General features: G+C 45.0%; 1 protein-coding gene across 2 annotated transcripts in view; it reads right to left on the bottom strand.

Moving 5' to 3' along the window:
• FGFRL1 (fibroblast growth factor receptor like 1) overlaps positions 1–8,864 on the bottom strand; it is a 206,199-nt gene extending 197,335 nt beyond the window's left edge. The window contains exons 1-2 of one of the 2 annotated variants that reach the window (XM_085577521.1): positions 8,714–8,863; positions 973–1,020 (exon numbers count right to left, since the gene is read on the bottom strand). The gene's annotated coding sequence lies outside the window, so the exon portion shown is untranslated. Of the gene's footprint in view, positions 1–972; positions 1,021–8,713 lie in introns of both variants that reach the window. The other variant, XM_085577523.1, reaches the window with a different exon arrangement.
• Between the last annotated feature and the right edge of the window lie 11,272 nt (positions 8,865–20,136).

The raw sequence follows: 20,136 nt of genomic DNA, 5'->3' as shown, positions 1-20,136 counted from the left end.
AACTTACCATGCTGCTCCATTCTTTCCCAGTTCTCCAAGAGTCATAAAATGTTTTTAAATTAGATTATTAATTATCAAGCTACCAGATCAGTCTTACTGCATAAAACCAGCTTTACAAGTTGTATCCATAGCACTATCACTTCCAGGAACAGTCCAGGAAAGCAGATTTTGCACATGACTCTGCTGAACAGCAACAGTCAACTGCTTTTCCTCACCTCTTCAACTCCTCTTTTTAAGCAAAAGCTGGTCTTTTTATTTCTGATCAGCTTCATATGTGTTGTCCCCATTTCACACTCAAGTCATTCTGTGATTCAATGAAGTTGGCATTTAAAGTCAAGGGAGCAACAGAGCAATGTGACCATGAGGATCAGCTTATCTGGGACCTGGGCTTGTGGATCTGTCCAAAAGAAAATTTGGAATGGGGAAAAAAAAATTGGAAGGCTTTCATGGCAGTATGTGTCTGAAAAGTTCCCATTTACTAAAGCTACTCATTGTCCACAGGATCTGGGAGCAGTGGAGGACACTCAGGTAGGAATCATTTCTGCTGGACATCTTCCCCAAACTGTTACAAAACTTCCCAAAAAAAAAATCTTTGTGTTGTTGCTAAGGCAGAGTATTTCAAAACACTGCTACCCCATACCATGGAGGGGTATGGGGTAAGAGTAGCTTTGATTTTAATCTCAACCTGAGTATTACTGCAGCTTTTCATCAGGGAAAAAATATTTAGAAATTTATCAAAATCACTTCTTATCCTCATTGCCAACAGGAGGTAACAGGCAGGGAGGAAAAAGGGCCCCTTGTTGCTCTATTAAAGCCCTCATGCTGCTGGCTTAGATACTTGCAGGGAAGCTGAAAATGTCCTTACAAGCCCTGGCCCTGCTCTGCAGCTTGGCTATTAGGACCAGGAGGAGAAAAGGAATGTGGGTGGATGACCATGAAACTTACCATGCAATCAGAACTTGGTGTTCCTACCCATTTCCAAAGAAGAAGAAGGGAGCCAGCCTGGAAACAGAGCGAGACCTAAAAAACACACAAACCAAATTTGATTAACTGAAGAAGAGGAAAAACAGCAAGTTAGTCTCACTTTGAAGGTTTTATGTCAATGCACAAAAACATATTTGCATTTAGGTTTCCAGGCCTAAAGTAGCTGTGGGAAGGAAGAGGGGGGTCTTTTTATTAAAAAATATTTATTGAAGCTTTATTTTAAAGAAGCCCTATTGCTCTTCAAAACACAGCTTTAACAGTGTGGTCTCCAGGTGGAGACGAAATCACATCTTATTGTCATGATGGGGATGGAGGGATAGACAGAAGGTACTGAATGTTCATAGAACACTGCAAGAACACATTTGCAGAGGAAAGGGTCTGTAATGCACATGGATGAATTTTTGGACACCATAGCACCAAAGATGAACCTATGGGCATCATGGAGTGAGGAGCCATAAAGTCAGCCCTGCTCTTATCCAGAGCACTGAGATTCCCTTGGTTACCTCTTGGATGAGGACTGGAAGGGGCACTGAGCAAGTTCACAGAGGATACAGAACTGGGAGGAGCTGTTGACCCCCTTGAAGGCAGGGAGGCCCTGCAGAGACCTCAGCAAGTGCGAGGGCTGGGCAAGCACCAACCGTGTGAGGTTCAGCCAGGGAAAGCGCTGGATTCTGCACCTGGGATGGGGCAGCCCTGGCTGCAGGGACAGACTGGGGAAGGAGGGGCTGGAGGGCAGTGCCAGGGAAAGGGACCTGGGGCTCCTGGCCAGTGGAAAGTGGAAGCTGAGCCAGCAGTGCCCCGGCAGCCAGGAGGGACATCCCTGTCCTGGGGCAGCAGGCCCAGCATGGCCAGCCCGGCAAGGGAGGGGATTGTCCCGCTCTGCTCGGGCTGGGCGGCCTCACCTCCAGTGCTGGGGCAGCTCTGGGGGCCACAATGTCAGAAAAACATTAAACTATCAGAGAGTGCCCAAAGGAGGGCACGAGGATGGTGAGGGGCCTTGAGGGGAAGCCGTGAGAGGAGAGGCTGAGGGCACTTGGTCTGCTCAGCCTGGAGGAGACTGAGGGGAGACCTCAGTGCAGTTACAAATTCCTGAGAGGGGAAGAGGAGGGACAGACACTGATCTCTGCTCTGTGGTGACAGGGACAGGACCCAAGGAATGGCCTGAAGCTGTGCCAGGGGAGGTTTGTGCTGGAGATCAGGAAAAGGTTCTTCCCCCAGAGGGTGGCTGGGCACTGAACAGGCTCCCCAGGGCAGTGGGCACAGCACCAGCCTGGCAGAGCTCAGGGGGTGTTTGGACAAAGCTCTGGGGCACAGGGGGACTCCTGGGGACGGTGCTGTGCACGACCAGGAGCTGCACTGAATATGGGTCCCTTCTAACTCAGCTTGTTCTGTGATTTTGTAAATGATTGTTCATGGAGTTATCCATATAATCTAGACTAGCAAGATGGCAATGCCACAGCCTACACTTCTCTTGATTGTCAAGGGGGCACAACCAAAAAGCACCAGCCCCATGAGTGCTTCCTACACTTGTGAATGTACAACATCCCTCATGCTAGGGAGTCAGGCATCCTCTACACAACTGAAAACAGCCTTTGTTCCTCTGTGAAGGAGCACATGCTGCCCCTGAGCAATCCATAGCCTTGCTGAAAATTTATATCACCACTCCCATGCTTGCTGCACATGGTCTCCCAAACTGTATCTTGGGCAAAATGCACACTGGGCCAGACCCATGCCCTCTCCATCCTATACCCAGGCCATTGTCCCAGCAGCAGGCCTGACCTTTGGATGAGAAAGCAAGGGTCCTGCTTGCACCACACTTTTCAAAGAGCACATTAACCCTGATTGTCTTGGCTAACTCTCTGGAATTTCCTTCCTTGCCCCGGAGACAGAGCATTCTGTGGAAATGAAAATTAATACTTACAGGCGACTAGAGTTTGGGTGTGTTTTCAATTATATATTGAAAAAAAAAAAAAGAGAGAGAGAGTAGAAATTCAGTGGCTGTTACAAATAAGCCCATTTTAATTGTAAATTTATTTTGCAGGAGGTGGAATTAATCACCTAAAAGAGAACGGGGGGAGAGCCCAACTCTGCACACAAAGCAAGGAAAGTGCGAATCACACAGTTGGCATGAGATCCCATTTCATTTTTGTTAAGTGCAGGGGTTTTAACTCCCTGAATATCTCACTGTTCTTTCCCTCCTGTTCTCCAGAGGGAGAACAAATGCAAATGGTGTCGTGTTAGAAGGGGCTAAAAGGGCACCCTGTAATAATCCAGTGCACGAAACCCCATGGATTCATCAAGGAGGGAAGGTGTAACAGCCTTCAGGAAGCCTGCAATAGCCTCTGTGTACACATAACACCTCCGAAGGAATTTTCTGCAGCTATTCAAGAACAGAGCCAGGTCTATTCACCCCAGTTTCACCCCATAGCTTGCACATGCCTAGGCAGCACTCTAGAGAAGCACAACAGAGGGCTGTACACACCAAAATAACCCCAGCCAGATGAAAAATGGGCTCTGTTCTTTCTCCCCCTGTGCTGGTGTTGAGTTTGACAGTCTTTCCACAGCGTGTACCCCACAGCACAGCAGCAAGAGCACGAACAAGCCCCCAGCAGCAACCAGCCACTTTATAACTCTTCCCCACACCACACCTACATCACTTCCACAGCATGCAAGAACAGGAGAGGCCAGGCAAGAACCTGGCACCCACAATTCTCCAGCAAGCTCATAGGCTGTCTCCAACGCAGCCAAGTCCCAAAAGATGTAGCCACAGCACAGCAGGCAGGATCAAGGTCCCATTTGTGGAGTGGAGGCTGAGATGCAGGTCAGCTCCAACATGTTTTCCATACACATTTTCTTTGAAGGCTGGAAATTAATTTTGCATGGGCAATCTCGCTGTCATTTCAGATTCTCCACTAACATTCAAGCTTTAGCTGCACAAATAGGGGAAATATATTCCATGTTTCCAGCCAGTGCTTGTCACATCAGTGGGCATTGAAACCTTCTGCTGTCAATGAATTTGTTCAGCTCCTCCTTGGACCTGCTGGTCCTGTCTCCACTGCCTGTGGCTGCAGCTCCCCTGACAGGCTGGCACTGTTCTCCCTAATGCAGCATTGGCCTTTTTGTCACCCAGGGCACTGCTGGCTCATGGGGAGCTTGTTGTCCATCAGGACACTCAGGTCCTTCTCTGCAGAGCTGATTTCCAGCAGGTCAGTCCCCAGCCTGTACTGGGCTGGGGTTATTTTTCCCCAGGTGCAGAACCCTCTGTTTGCCTCTGTTGAACTTCAAACTGTTCAGCTTATCCATTACCAAGAAGTTTTTTAAAACTTGAATTGCACTCTACAACCAGCAGTTCCTTTCCAGGTGTTGCTTATAGTATTTCCATTTCCTGTAATGACTCAATCCTAAGAGCCAAGTTTCTGACCAAAAGGAGAGGGATCATCAGGCCACTTAGTCACCTCTAGTGAGCAATCTGCATATGACACTTAACTACTCTGGTTATTTTTTTTTTTTTTAATTATTAGCATTGCAAACTCGTTCTGTGTAATGCACTAAGAAGAGTGTGTTGCCCAAGTTTCTGTAGAAACCCAGTTTTGAAACTGCTACATGCAAGAACAAATATCAGCTGTGACTGTGAGAAAAACCATGGGTCTCATCCAAGTGACCACAGCCTGCACGTAGAGTATGAGCAATCGGTCAGTTTGACTCTTGAAAAACATTCACCTCTCTCAGTTACAGGGTTTACCCTACAGGGGGAAAAATAAACCTCTTTTCAATGTGCAAGTAGGACTAGGAATCATTATTCCATCAGTTTGGCCAAAACTCCAAGCCAAAAACATTTTGTTTGTGTGTGTTGAAACAGTAATTTTGTACAGCTTTCCTTAGATGTGAGCAAGATATCAATCCCCCAAAATGGCACAGAAAGCCTCAGACAAAAGCACTCATTTAGTTTTTGAAACTGCAAAACTGATTTTCTAGGCTACTTTCTAGGAAACACTCTGTGAGCCATGAAGAATTTCACAACAGGAAAAGAGCTGAGCAGAGGGTTTGTGACACTGAAGGAAAGCTCCTACTGCCCCAGATTTGCTGCACAATCTGTTAGCTCACAGCTCTTCCAAAACTAGCTCTTCTGACACCCTCCACACCAGGGAAATGTCATAGTCCCCACTGCACAAGAGACAGGCCTTAGATACCCAAGAAAAACAAGATCACCAACAGATGATCCTTGGTAGCACCTTCACTGTTGGGCATGAATGCATCACCACAGGAAAGGAGGCTCGAGCCTGCAAGGGAGATGGGTGACAAAGAAAGAAAAAAATAAAGGAAAATCAACAATTACACTTTTACATTGTGCAGCTGCCAGAAAGGCTGAGGGGCAGAAGGTGAATTATGCCACAGAATTGGAAGCTGTAGCATTGCAGAATGGTAACACGTCCCTGCTCCATGAAGGCACAGGCTGCATTTGAAGACTGTGCTCTCCCTAGGATTTCAGCAGCCTGATACTTTGACTACAAACTCACTTTCTGGTGGAATAAAGCAAGATTTCAAGCATTCATGTACAGGACGTTGTCTTGATGGACAGTATGTTCAGGAAAGTGGTGAGATCACAGCCCCTGTGATGTGGTGCTTAGGGACATGGTTTCATGGTGGACTTTGCAGTAGTAGGTTAATTAAGTAATTGGACTCAATGATATTAGAGGATTTTCCAACCTTAATGATTCCATGATTCTATATGTGCATGCATGGTATGTACAGATTATAGAGCTGTTTGATTGATAACTCCCATATTGATAGACTCGTCCAGATTGATGGATATGATCTGTGAAATTCAAATTTTTCAAATTATTTGGCTTAAATATGAGATCTGGGGAAAAAAATGAAAATAAAACCTTACAATTTTTGAGGGATGGACAAGAAATTTCTGAAAGTGGAGCATGGCCACCCTTTAAAAAGATGTATGGTGGGCTTCCTGTCTCCATTTAAAATCTCTTATTGCTATACCAAATGCTTAGTGTTTGCCAGTGAAGGTAGTGGCCAATCCTGCAGGCTGTTTGCAAGCAGGGGATAACCAGTTCCTAAAAATTATAAGGATTTACAGAGCTTAGGAGCATTTGCAAGATCTTCCTCCTAGTGCCTACATTTGCTAGAGGCTATTTATTTCAGTGTAACCTCGATGCTTCTGTGCAGTTACTAGCCCTGTGCTGGCTGACACACCCATGAGCCTGCCAAGCACTAGAGACGTTCATGACACTTTCCTGCCCACACCCCCTTCATCCCTTCACCCTCTCCACGCAACACCAGTTCAAGGCCAGCAAATGAGTTCAGTTTCAAAGTACTGGCAGTGATGCAACAGTGGTGGCATTTGACCAGTCAAACCAGGTAAAAATGGTTACCTGTACAGTTTCATCAGAGCAGCAGCCTGGAATCATGGAATGACAAATTGTTTGGGTTGGAGGGGATGAATCTGGTTCCAAACCTCCCATCTTCCACTATCCCAGGTTGCTCCAAGCTCCATCCAGCCTGGCCTTGGACACTGTCCAAGGATGAGGTATCAACAACTTCTCTGGGCACCCTGTGCCAGGCACTCACCACCCTCACAGGGAAGAATTTCTTCCATAAAACACCAGACTCCATTTCACCAGGTAGGAAAAGGCTTTAAACAAAAGTATTTATTTAGAGAATATCAGTGGCACTAATTTACATGCTGTTCAATATGGGATATGTGGGTGCATTTGTTACCAAACCCCAGTAATTAGACGTTAAAGATCATTCAGAGCCCACTGGGGCTTTGCACAATGTTCTGAGCACTGCAGGCCAAATATGATGCTGGTAACACCTTCCTCCGTTGTGCAATTACACTGAAGAAATACCAGCTCATTCCAATTTTTAAGAAAAGTAGGAAAATAAAAGGATAAAAAGGATTATATAGATCACCTGCCATATCTGGGGGAAATGCACAGTAAAAGAAGCATGATAAATCCTTAGATCAAAAAGTAACATTTCAGCTGTAAGGAATTTTTTGATGATGTTTAAGCCCAAAGAAAAACTATAGCCAGACACACAAATATGATTCTGTGGAGAAGGGCTGCAGGTGGGTATTACTAAAACAATGATCACATCAGGAATCAAAATTTAAGAGGAGAGTGAAAGGACTGGTAAGAAGGAGTCCCAAAAACAAAAACAACCCATGACCCCACCAATTGCAACACAGATATCAATACGTGGGAACCAAATCCCTTTGGCACATCAACATTGTGCAGCCAAAAACTTGTGAAACTCGTTCCACTGGTCCCCAAATGCAGCACAGGAGATGCAGCCAGAGCATGGAACACAGAGAAATGACACCAGGGAAAAGTGGGGTTATGGACAGGGCACCAGCAAATTAAGCCAGGAAGAAATTAAATTGAGAGGAAGCAGGAATGGGCAGTTATAGATGACATTGCAGCTCCTGATGTGAACTCTCTGCCCCAAGAGGGTTCTCAGCCTTCAGCAATTGTCTTTCTGCAGGTGTCCCTGCTCTGCTTCCCTGTGCAGAGCAAGAGAAAGGGCTCAGAGTCCAGCAGGATGCTCCATTAAAAATAACATAATCCAAATTACCTTGGCTTGCACCAAGTTCTGACAAACCCCTAATGACAAAGGAAAGGAAGATTTCTCCATCTATACATTGCAAAAACATTCCCAGTAATTGCCACTGCTCCTTCATCAACAGCCCTTTTCCCTTGCATCTCCCCATGCAGCAGATCGTGCTCTTCTCTCTCCACAGACCAACATCATCACACACAGTCATACAATCACACAGCACCAATGCCAATTGCAAAAAAAAAAAATGGAGTATTCAAACCCAAGTAGCAACAGTTGTCTCATTTACAAATTACCACCATTTTACAAGACAGCAGGAAAAAATGACCCGTTTGGAGACTCTCATTGAAGTATTTCATTCCCCTCTCTGTTGGTTCACCAGTATAAATCTTAAAGTGTGATTTTGGTGAAGGAGAGGGGACAAAAGAGATTCTTTTCACCCTATCTGCAATTTTAAGGATGCAAAACCATCCTCAGTGCATTATGACATAGTCTACTGGGCTTTGTAGACAGCTTTTTTTAACTTGTATGGCTGATAAAATGAAAGAAAAAAATCTTCTCAGTCCTGCAACATACAGATTTATATTGTGGCATCTGGATCCTTGGAGTAACCTAGCACATTATGCCACCACTTGGCCAAATCTAGAGGCGTTTTTCCCTGCTCAGCAGAACTGTTTTACAGTAGGGCTTGTTCTTCAAGGCCCCTCATGCTGCCTGTGCTGTCCTTCTGATCACAGGGCTTTTGTGTGATTGTCACGGTGTCATAAACATCATGTGAAGGGGGGTGGCTCAAAATCCAGAGTTTTCCCAGAGCTGCAACTCTCCAAAAGCAGTGCTGACAATACTCCAACCATCCCAATTCTGCCAGCCAGCTGGTTATGCCCTGGAAAGCACCTGATCTTCCAATTTAAGTGTCTTTTCATCACTCCCGTGGCAAATGGACTCCAGATCTATAAACAGCACTGGCCTCTCAGCAGAAACTCTGTGTCAGCCAGCCCATCACAGCACATGCAAAGCCCTTTCCATAAGAAGAGGACAAGAGAAGTGCTCAAAGGGCGCATGTGGACAGTCAGCAGTAGATAAGGACTCTGTTTGCTCAGACATACACAAATTCATGGTTGACTAAGCGCAAAGAAATATGGATCATGCTTACCTGGGCAAGTCTATAAATAATCCCAGTGGATGGAGCACACTGCTGACAATTTACCTGTGGAGCTGAGAGCTGCAGTATCTATCAGACAATTCTAATGTCCTCAGATTTTAAGGGGTTGAGTCTTCAACATCAGCAACTGCACTGCTCCTGTAGCATTTTAACAGTTCAATAGCAGTGAGGCAGCTGCCTCTTCATGTTCCTTTGTCTCTTCCCTCCCAGGTAAACAATACCAACACTAAATCTGACATGTCTGCAACTTGACAGAATTATTGTGCAAGACAGAGGCTTCTCAGGTTCCACTGGCTTTTTGCACAGAGCCACACAAGGACATGCCCTGTGGCTGTGCCTGGGAGCTGAGAACACATGGCAGCCCATACACAGCCACTGGGCCATTACAGGCATCAGAAGGACTAAATTAATAGGAAAACACCTTCAAGAGTCTTCCTGGACAAGATTTCTGGGTAAGAGAAAAGCTGCCTGAGATATGGACAGACATTAGCCTTGCATGAAAGAGCCCCAGGAACCCACACAGGACCTCAGCATCCCTTCCTGTCACTGCCTCAGGCACGTTAAAGATGATGCATCTTCCACAGCTATCAGGGAGTTATACTGCTTATGTGGAAAATAACTTCATAAAAGCAACAGTCCCAAGTGCACACCATGAGTATGGGCTCACCAGAAGATTCCAGACCATTCCTTTCATTAGGGATGGGGAAAAAAAAATACTATTTGATCTGCAGTGGGAAGGGGAACAGGGCATGAATGCCCTCATTCAGCTGCAATTAACCGGGGCTCCTCCTTAGCTTCAGTACACCGAGAGGGAAATTATTTGAAAGCCTCAGCCGACAGGGATAACTGGGTGGGTTTGGGATGGAGCGAGAAAATCTTCCTGCTACGACAGCTTAATAGTACCACCTGGTGGAGAAAGCCAAATTTGCTCTGCCGCTCCAGAGTGGGGCTGCAGAGGGATGCCAGAAGAGACTGAAAGAAGATAAAGATGTAACAGGACTATTCAGGCTTATTTTCCTAAAAAAAAAAGTAAGCAGCAGCCTCCAAGGACTTGTCAAAGCAAGCAGGCAGCTAACATCAACCTACACAGTACAAACAAGTGTCTCTCAGTGATAGACATCTCCAAGTAGAGAAATTTCACAGCTGAATGTTTAAAAAACAAAAATCGAGGCTTCTGAAATTTGAATTAACAAAGGAATGATTTGGAGAATGGCCTAGATGAAAAAGGAAATATGAAAAGCTACAGAGGAAGAGGACTAAATAAATTCCTATGTCTGCATATATCTAAGTTTTGAAGTGTTTAATTAGAGATCTTTCCAGAATCTGCAGACAAAACGTTAATTTTTGACAATGCAAGGGTTTCATTACACTTAAGTAGCCTCATTATGCAGTTCCATCCTGGTGTTGAATCAATTAAGCATGGCAGCAATAAAGCAAAGTGGAACTAAAACTAATGTTCTAGTGGGAGCTAAATCACCAGGATTATTCATAGTGAAATGTTGCTTAAGGAGACCCAGGAGAAGTTTATTTACACTGGCGATTGTCCCTGTGCTGTGCCACGCAACCTGGAGAGTCTGACCTACTGCTGCACCCCTCCAAGCAGCAGCAAATTAAATCTCTAAATCATGGGAGGTGTTTGCACTCTCATAGCTAATTTAGGACTCTGAGTAAACTTATTTTTTTAATGTATTATACAGAAAACTCAAATAAATGTTTTAATTTTCTATATCTGAAACAAAATTCTTTCTAAATTAAAGCTCTAAGGGAAAGACCCATTCACAACCAGCAATATCTTAATGGAGAAATGGTAAATAACTTCCACTTTTTATAAAGTTGTACAGTGAAAAATCATAAGCAAGAGTTTTGGCTACTGCAAATCAGACACTGTTGACTTCTATTCAACTACAACAACTTACAGATTCTTCCACAATTTGCCATAGCCACTAATTAGTTTACTAAAGACTCCCTGCCAATTGTGAACTCCTGAGATGATGGAAGTCAGAGTTTTTTACCATGCAATTAATTTTTCCATTTGCTGTTTTCTCCCCTCCTTGCTCTTGGCTCAGCTTACACTGCTCTGTCTCTGGATCAAGCTGAGCTCAGCTCAAGCATGGTGCTGCAGCTACGTTGTGCTTAGCCCAGGGATTTCTCACCAGATGTTAATGCTGTTTATTAAGAGAAGTGATTGTGAACAGAATTGCTCTGAATTTCAGCCAAAATAGGCTTTCAATTGCTTGGGCCCTTCAGATCTGCAGGAAAACCAAAGTTTGGGTTTGAAAATGTTGAAGTTTGAAACTGAAAACTGCTTCCATTTGGAAATTCTGGTGGGAGGCAAGTTTGGGGCATGACTTGGTTTCTATCTCGACAAAGAGAAAATCAGATTTTACCTCTGAGTCTTTGGCCCCGGGTATCTTGTCACTGACAGGGGAAGAAAGGTATGAAGCAACCAACCAGATGCTCAAGCTGTTGCTGTGACATCCTGCTGAAATCAAAATACTCTGGTTTCCCACCACTGCTGGCCCAAGGGAAGTAGCTTTTGCATGGAGAAATTTATTTTGTGAAAGCTTCAAGTCAAAAGCTTAGTGCTCCCCCTCGAAAGACAATTTCATGAAAATATTTCCTTAGATTAAGTAATTTTAATAGCAACCCTCTGGATACCATTTACATACCATTTGCCTGGAAACAGACCAGCTTCCAGTAGGAAAGCAGGCAGTCCTGACCCAGCATCTCCCAATCACCCTGTGAAGACAGAAATGAAATTAATCCCTGGTTGACTTCCCAAAAGTTGCACAATTAGATAGAAAGTCACACCAACTCCTGAGCCAGAAAACTATCAAACTGGGGAGCAGAAAACTACACCACTGCTTCCCCTTTACAGGCCAGCAGGAGCCTGGCCATTGAGCAAGGAGGGACTCAAGGTCCCTTCACCCTTGGCATGGGGTGAAGGGTTAACGTGGAGGATGGAGGCTCTGCAGACCCTGCCAGGGTGGCTGTGGGCTGTGAGGAGCCAAGGAATTGGGGAAGAAAACAGCCTGGCTCCTCTCACAGTGTCACGGCAGCGATACAACCCTGCAGAGTGTTTCCATTGTAAGGAATTGGCATTTTCTGATGGAAAAAAACAGTGCTCAGCCTGGAAGCAGTTCTGTAGTGAACACTGCCAGCACCCACTGCAGTCAGGGTGTTGGAGGACCCTCTTGCTTTCTTGAGTATCCAAAATGAAATTTCAGAGCCCAGACTTGGGCTCCCCTGCTTCACCCATCTTGGCTGTTCTTCAGCTTTCCATAAGATGGGTCAGCAGCAAACCTTGTGGCCATTGTTCTTTGTGCTGGGATTGCTCCACATGAGACATCCACAGTCTTGCTTCTTTCCTGGATTTGGGCAGATATAAGGTTTATAAGGTTTGCAGATCCTGTCTCATGAGGGTTTTTTGTTCTTCCATGTCCTTTCTGTTGTGGCTCAGTCTCCAGGAAAATGAGTATTTTTCCCAACCCCTCTCATGTTTCATGGGGACATTCACAACCTGAGGCATCTTAAAAGATGTTGGAAAGGCAGAAGCTGCCCACTCTTGCCCATGCAAGGAGTACTGGAAAATTTTTGCATTTGGCCCTGCCAGCAGTGCTGCTTCTGGACTTTCAGGGGTGCAAAGCATCCTGGTGATGCCTTCTCCTAGAGGACATCCTATGTGGAAGGGTGGAATCAGCCAGGCCTGAAGGCCCAGCATGAGCAGCAATCTGGGCAGTGAGCAGAGGAGCTGGTCCAGCTGGCAGATCTTTCCTTGTGCTTCTCCCACTCAGCTCCACACATCTCCAAAAGACTTTGAGGAAGTTCAGGCCTGTCCACAAGCCCCTTTGAGCTTCTCCAGCAGACAGCCCCATTGCTCTTGTCCCACAGCTCTGGCTAAAGCTCATCCCAAATGCCTGTCTTCTGGGGAAGACTGTCAAGAAAACAATCACTCTCTAGATGTGGCATCCTGTGCCCTTCTTGGACCAGCAGGGAAGCCCCAGTTGCTTTCTCTTTCTCACAGACATCTCTGCAATGTCTTCCACTGCCTCCCCAGCTCCATCCCTCACTCTCCAGCCAGATTTTCCTCCCTGCCATGGGCTCCAGGGAAGATTTTCACAGAATCATTTAGTTTGGAAAAGACCTTTAAGATCATTGAGTCCATCTGTTAACCTTGCACTGCCAAGTACTGAACTATGTTCCTAAAGTGCCATGTCTACTTATTTTTTGAGCATTTCCAGAGACAGTGACACCATCACTTCTGGGAAGACTTTTCCAAGGCTTGACCATCTTTTCAGGGTTTCTTAATATCCAACCTAAACCTTCCCTGAAGCAGCTTGAGGACACTTCCTCTTCTCCTGTCACTTGTTACCCTGGAAGAAGAGCATTTTCCAGCTACCAGAACACAAACATAGGCTAATGAATACTCAGTAATGAGTTTTGCTGAAGATTTAGCCCTGTCCATTTCTGGCAAATCTGCTGGGCTCAGGGCATGTTGCAGTATTCAGGTCAAAATAACCAAAGCCCGGTAAAAGAAGTGATTTGGAGGCTCCCTGGAGTCCTAAGGATCATCTGTGTGCTTTGCCAGGGAAAAACAGGAGACAAGTCATTTCACACAAAAAGGATTATGACCTTCAGTGCTGAGTTTCAGAATGGGACTCATCAGGGCTTGGATTTTCAAAAATCAAAAGGACTTACTAGTATCCAGCAACTGGCACCATTTTCACTGCAGGAAGTTAAGCAGGCTCTTCTCTCAGTCATGCATGCTGCAGACAACCCTAAAATATCTTCCCTGGCACACCACGAGGCAAAGCTTTACCACAGCTCAAAAGCTCTCCATTATCTGCCTTATTCCCCCCACACTCACCTTCATTACTTCAAACATCATCACACTGCTCAGGCCCTCAGCTTACAAACCATGAGGTCCCACTCCACGTCCCCTGGCTCTAAATAACCTGGGTTAGGGCAAGTTGCCCTTGGCCCACCTCCTTCCACACTGACAAACACCTGGCTCAGGTGAGGCTGAGGTGTAAGAGCCTTCCCACAGGGTTGCACCAGTCTGTGAGGACATCCAGCTGTAACACCCAAATGAAGGCTTGCTTCTAGAAATCGTGTCCCAGCAAATGTTATCCACTTCCCCTCAGAGTTCTCCATGAAACCAGTCACAGAGAGTGGGTGTCCAGGACCCTGAAGGAGGAAGATGAGTGTTTCAATTTGAGCCATAGCATGTCTTGGGGACCTGTCTTTGCCAGCCAGAGCCAGCAGCAGGAGTAGAGGCAGACCTGGACAGAGTGTTGGACACAAGCAGAACTCCCAGTGCAGCACAGTCCTGGAATTGCTGAATATCCAGTGGAAAAAACTCTGAGCCCCAAGCAAATACTGACTTAAACACAAAGGAGAGACAGATCTTCAGACAGCATGAGACTGGATGGCTCTGGAAAATCCAAATTCCATTTCCAGAGCTGCATATGAGACTCTGAGCCATATATGTTCTCTCCCTTCTTACAGAGAAATCTGGGAATATTAATACCAAAAAAATGAACCAAAAAATCCAGCTTTTCCTTCCTATCAGCAACTGTCTATCCCAATGCCCATGCCCAGAGTGGCTCCCTGGCATGGAAGCCCACTGGCACACAAGTGCCCAGGCTCATACCACTGTGCTCCAGGAGGTAGGGACACGTCCAAGCTGCCATGGGCTCAGTCCTGAGCCCCAGCCAGCTCCCAGGCTGTCTGCAGCCCTGCCCAGGGACTGACAATTCGACAGCACAATTGTGATGCCTGAGGACATTCCTTGGCTCTGCTCAGCTCCTGGTGTAGCTGCAGTTCCTCAGACCACTCCCTTCCTGCCTTTCATAGCCAAAGCCTCTTTGATGTATTTCCAGTGTAGGTTACAAAGCTGCTGCACAGAGAGACCCTCACATGATCCCTGCTCAGGGAGGACTTCTCATACCCACCTCTTGCATTGGTACTCATCTTTACAGAAATAATATATTTGCTTTTATCTCTTCTGCAAAAAGAGCACAAAGAAGCTCACCTAGAAATGGCCAGATTAGTTCTGAATAACTTCTAGCTGCAATTATATAAGAGGGGATGGGTCTTCCCCATGCACTTATAGCCCTGGCTGCTCATTTCCACCTGCAGCTGGACATCTACACAACCACATGTGCACCAAGAACTGTGTCAGGTGTGCAGAAAAAATGCCTTTTCTGGAAGTGAAGGAGCTGGGTGCAGCTTGGAACAACTGCACAAAATACTGCTGACCCAACTGAGGAACAGCAGGAGATGGAGGAGCCAGAGCAGGCCAATATTGCAGACTGACAGACAGCATTGCATGCCATCACAAACCCAGTTAGTGACTGCTGTGGCATTTGCAAGTTCACCTTCTTAAGCTGTCATGAAAATGTCTGTGCCAGCTACAGTCATGCAACAAAGTGCCATGCAGACATACTCTGCATGGAGAACATCTTGATAAAAACAAAACAAAACAAAAAAAAAACAACCAAAAAAAAAAAAAAACAACAAAAAAAAAAACAAACAAACAAACAAACAAAAAAGGAACAAAAAGGGAAAAAAGCATTCTAAGGGGATGGTTATATTTGGCCTAAGAGCACTGTGGGAACAAACATCAGCAATACCACATATAGGTGTCAGTACCAATTTTCTTCCTAAACAAGCAGTCTTTTGCTATTTAAAAAACCCATCTTGTTCTCAAGAACATTCCATCCCTGAATTCCACACACAAAGCTTGGATCGGATGTCTACTATTCATATATTTTTCCCTCTTGGTTTCAATATTAGCTGAGGAGCATTATCGGCAGGAGTTAGAGCCGGAAATAGGAAATGAGATGGAAATTGTTAACAAGAGGGGAAAATAGCTCAAGAAGGTTAATCCTTCTAAGAACAGCTACCTTTTACAGCCTAGGATTATGCAACACAGACCAGGATCAATTCAGCAAAATGAAAATTCAAGACATTTGTGGATTTTGATCATGCTGGCCAGCTACTCTGTTATTTGCTGTTTTATTGTGCCTTACAAATACAGAACCAGGAAGGTGACAGTCTAAGCCTGAGGGGAATGGCAGGTGGCTACATGTTCTTATCTGTGTGAATAGCAATCCAGGATGGGACAGAGGGAGAGGCACCACTGTTCTCCACAGTTATATCTTTTCCTCTTTGTGCTCTGTGCATTGTGTTAACAAGCAATAAAAAGAAAACATGGAGGGAGAAAACCCAACCACAGCCAAATTTGAGTTACTGTTGGTGCACATTAAATAGATGAAGTTGGTACCACAGGGCAGGAGGACACTAAATAACAAATCAGTGCTGCAGGCAATTTTCAGTGCTTCTCTCCAGTGATTTTCCCATTTGTGCTCTGCTGGTGTTAATGTCTAATCTTGTTCCAAATAATTTATCCTTCCTGAAGACCAACACTGTAATCTTTGCACTCACAATAAAAACCTGTTTGTGAGCTGGGAAATAGCAACACCCCACTGGCTGTGAAACAGGTTCCTGAGAGACACTGCAGGTACTTACTGCTGGTGGTTATTTACAACTAGAGTAGAGAAAACCAATTGTTATTCTCTTGGACTGAAGAGGAGTCTTACCCTGGGGCAGGATGATTTAGGAGTAACTACAGAAGAGCATGATCAATTGGGTTTGTGTGACCTGAACAGGTAACCCCTTCTCTAACATAATGAAAACTCCTCATGTGCAGCAACAGCAAAGTAAAATGGGCTTCCTTGAGCTGTTATGAATGTGTCCTGTCTTATTTTACACTCTCACCAGACAGAATGAACATAATTACAGCTGCAGGAGAATAAATCCTTGCCATATGCCAATGTGATGATTTGCTCTCTGATCCTACCCTAACCTTTGGGATAGAATGCATCAGCAGAAGCTTAAATTCTCATTCCCCAAGAGGCAGATTGAACATATTATCTATATATACACAGCCTATATTGCTGCCATTTCAACATATGTTGCTGAAATTCTGATGTTTTGCTGGCACTACCATTTCAGATTCAATTAATACCCAAAGCAGTGTGGTTTGGCACTGCCAGGAGGGGTGATGATGCTCCTGACTGTGTATCTCAAGGGTAAAAGCCCAGCTGGTAAATTGGCAGTACAAGAATAACATAAATGTACATATTGGGAATTTTAGATGAGTACAACAACCAGAGATTTTTAACTGTGGATTTGATCAAAAGGGTGAGCATAATCCTAAGAACAGCGTAATTAGTTATCTTAAGGACATCTGTGACAGGCTGAGATCTTGTGGCTTTAGTTCCAAAAGAACAAAGCTAATTTTGTCTTTCTTGACTTTGGTATGAGTAGTTTTGGAATCCCTGCAATTTGCTTCAATTTCCAGGCTAAACATAAATTCAGCAAAAATTGTTTGCCTGACTTCAGAATAAAAACATCCTCAGTCGTATAGGGACTACTTTGTTTTCTATCTCAAAATAAAGTACTCCACTGCCCAGAGAAGGGCAACATTCTCACCTAAAATTAAATCCTATTCTCTCCTCAAAGTTTTATTCTGAATTGTCGCTGTTGATTCTATATCTTTGCATCTGATCTGAGCTAGGTACACAAACAAATGGGATTTCTCCATTCTTTAATATTGAATAAATGACACAGCAAGACTTCACAGTGGTTCCCATAAACAATCTCACATTAGACATCCTCTCTGCAAACATGCAAACTGCAGGATGGGTGTTCTGGTATGTGACATCCATAGTTTGGCTCCCACCTTAAGGCACATTTCTTCATATGCTGATGTGTCTTCCACCAGACCAATGCATTTCAAGCCAAGGGAGGCAGTTTCTGCAAAAGGATGTGCCTCATCTTGCCCAGAAAGTTGCAGCTCAAAGATTTTGTCCTTCAGCAGCAACAGACATGAGGGCAGCAACTGAGTGTGGGAGTAGACCCTGACATTCACTTCCAGAGGGACTGAGTGAATTTGTAGCCATTTTTCTGCTCTGGATACCACTGTTGCATGGATGAGATGTGAGATATTTTCCAAGGGACTACTTGCATTCCCAAGGTTTATAAATGGCATGCACTGTGGGAAATGAAACAAGTACAAGCAAGGGATGGAGAGGGCTTCCTCTTCACTCACAGAAACAAAGCCAGCCCTGGGGATTCCAGCTGGCATGATGAACCACCACATGTGTTATTGTCCAAAAGGCTTTCCAGCCTCACTGATCTCAGGATCTTTGAGCCATACAGTGCCCAAAGAGTGTTTCAGCCTCAGCTTTCCATGAATGGGTAGTGCGCTGGCTTGAACTGGATTCACCCCTTAAAACTGTGTATTTAAAAGTAGCACTGGAGTCTGAAATGAGCTGTTAGCACTTCAAGGGGATAAAGGATGCACACCTATTTTATTAACCTTCCCAATGTATTAGAACCTCAGGCCCTGCACAGGATGGTACAACACAGTCTGGGGTTTGCAGGCTGAAGAATTCCTGTGGGCTGCCCAGTGCAGCTTTTTCCTGGGGTCTCCAAGAGCATCTTTCTTTCTTTCTTTCTTTCTTTCTTTCTTTCTTTCTTTCTTTCTTTCTTTCTTTCTTTCTTTCCTCTCTTTCTGTACTCAGATCTCTTCTGCCACAGCTAGTCTAGGCATTCCTCAAGAAGAGACAAAGTAAAACCCTCAGACCACTCACATTTAATCATTCCCCTAAAAGGGGTGGTCAGCGTGCACCTAGGAGCTTTTATTAATTTAGCTTTCCCACACTATGGTTACTTCCCAGCTTCTCCTGTGTAATTAGAAACTCATTTCCTGAGGGATACATGTCTCCCGGAGGGGAAACAATAAGAAACATTTGGTAATCACTATCCTATGCTATAAGTTTATTTTAAGGCTGTAATTGCTGAGCTCCAAGGGATTTGGGGGATATTTATTGTTACAGCGGAGCAAGTCAAAGTACTGGCACTAGGACAGAAAGCTTTTCATCCTTGGGTCACCAATTCAAATCCAGAACAGGTAAACAGTGGATATAAATTGCCTTCATCCAATGAGCCCTCAGGGGTGAAGGTGACATTGGTTTGGTTGCCTTCACTTATTTATTCGTTTATTTCCCAGCTCCTGAGCCCACTGCCTCTGGGTGACCCCACTTCAGCAGGGCAGAAGGAAAGGTGTTGGGAAAATTATTTCTTTTCGTAAAACTGGCTGTGTGCTTACACTCCTGGTACAGGGGCTTACAGCCAAGACTAATCAACTGGAGTAGAAACACACCCAAGCTCCTCTTCTCTCCTCCTCCATATTCATCCTCTGGCTTCCAACAGAATGAACAGTGTTCTGATATTGCCCTGCAAATTTACACTGTGAATCCCATATCTGAGCACCCTTCATGCAGCCAAAGGAGAACAAATCCTTTCACTGAGCATAAAATCTTCACAGGCCTCACCAGCTGCAGGTGGATCTGCCCTGAGCAGGGGTCTCATGCTAGACCCAAAGGTGTGGTGGATGTGAGACCTGGTCTAGGTTTATCTGCTGAGACCCCCATGAGCCAACCAGCCTGTCAGTCCTTTAGGGTGACACACCTGAGCTGCTGGCTTTGTCCCTTCAAAGGTACAGGCAGCACAAACCTTTCTCATGCTCCACTCCTGGGCTTTCCACACTCTCCATTGCAGCTTTGCACATCAGGCCTTGTCTCTTGCACTATTGCTTCTGAGTTGTCCAGGATGTTTTCAGGGAAACACAGCACAAGAAAACATTGATATCTGAGACTGCAGCAGGGCTGGCCCAGCTCCAGCATGGACCTCAGGCAGGGCTGGAGTCTGGAGCCACTCTCCAGCCTTGGTAACGTGAGCTTGAGTCTCAAACACCTCACCAAATTCAGTGCCACAACCACACATGGAGGTGACACAATCACAGCCAGGATCTGGCTCTGCAGTTGCAAACACCTCTACTGTAAAATTTGGCTCAAGGAAATGTGGTTATGTGGGTTCAGCCACCTGGCAGGCTGAGCACACACACCTGCCTTTTGGGGAGCATATGCATGAATTGAAGGCTTCTTCTCAGACCCAGTGACAGCTCCTGGCTTGGCCAGGCTCACTTTGGTTTTTTGGGAATGTCTGAGGGCAGAGCTGAGCTTTGAAGCATTTAAACATAAAAGATCCAAGTTTCATGAACCAGAAAAACATAAGGTCTTGACACCTTGTGCACAATTTGCGTGTTTCCCAAACAAGCCTTCCCTAAGCCATCCAAGAAGTCAGCGTGAGATTTGTAAATGTGGACTATTTGACAGTTTTATTTTTGATGAGCAGAGCTAAATTACACTACTTTTCTCACTGTTATTTAATTGGCTTAGACATTTGAAATTAGACCTAATTACTTTTCTGACTCCATTAATGTCCAGTGACAGTTGACTTCTGTTTTGTGAGAAAAGTTGGAGCTTTTTCTGAATTTTTCA

This window comes from Lonchura striata, chromosome 4 (assembly GCF_050655825.1).
Source record: "Lonchura striata isolate lonStrDom1 chromosome 4, ASM5065582v1, whole genome shotgun sequence".
NCBI lineage: Eukaryota > Metazoa > Chordata > Aves > Passeriformes > Estrildidae > Lonchura > Lonchura striata.
This window is presented reverse-complemented; position numbering and strand designations above follow the sequence as displayed.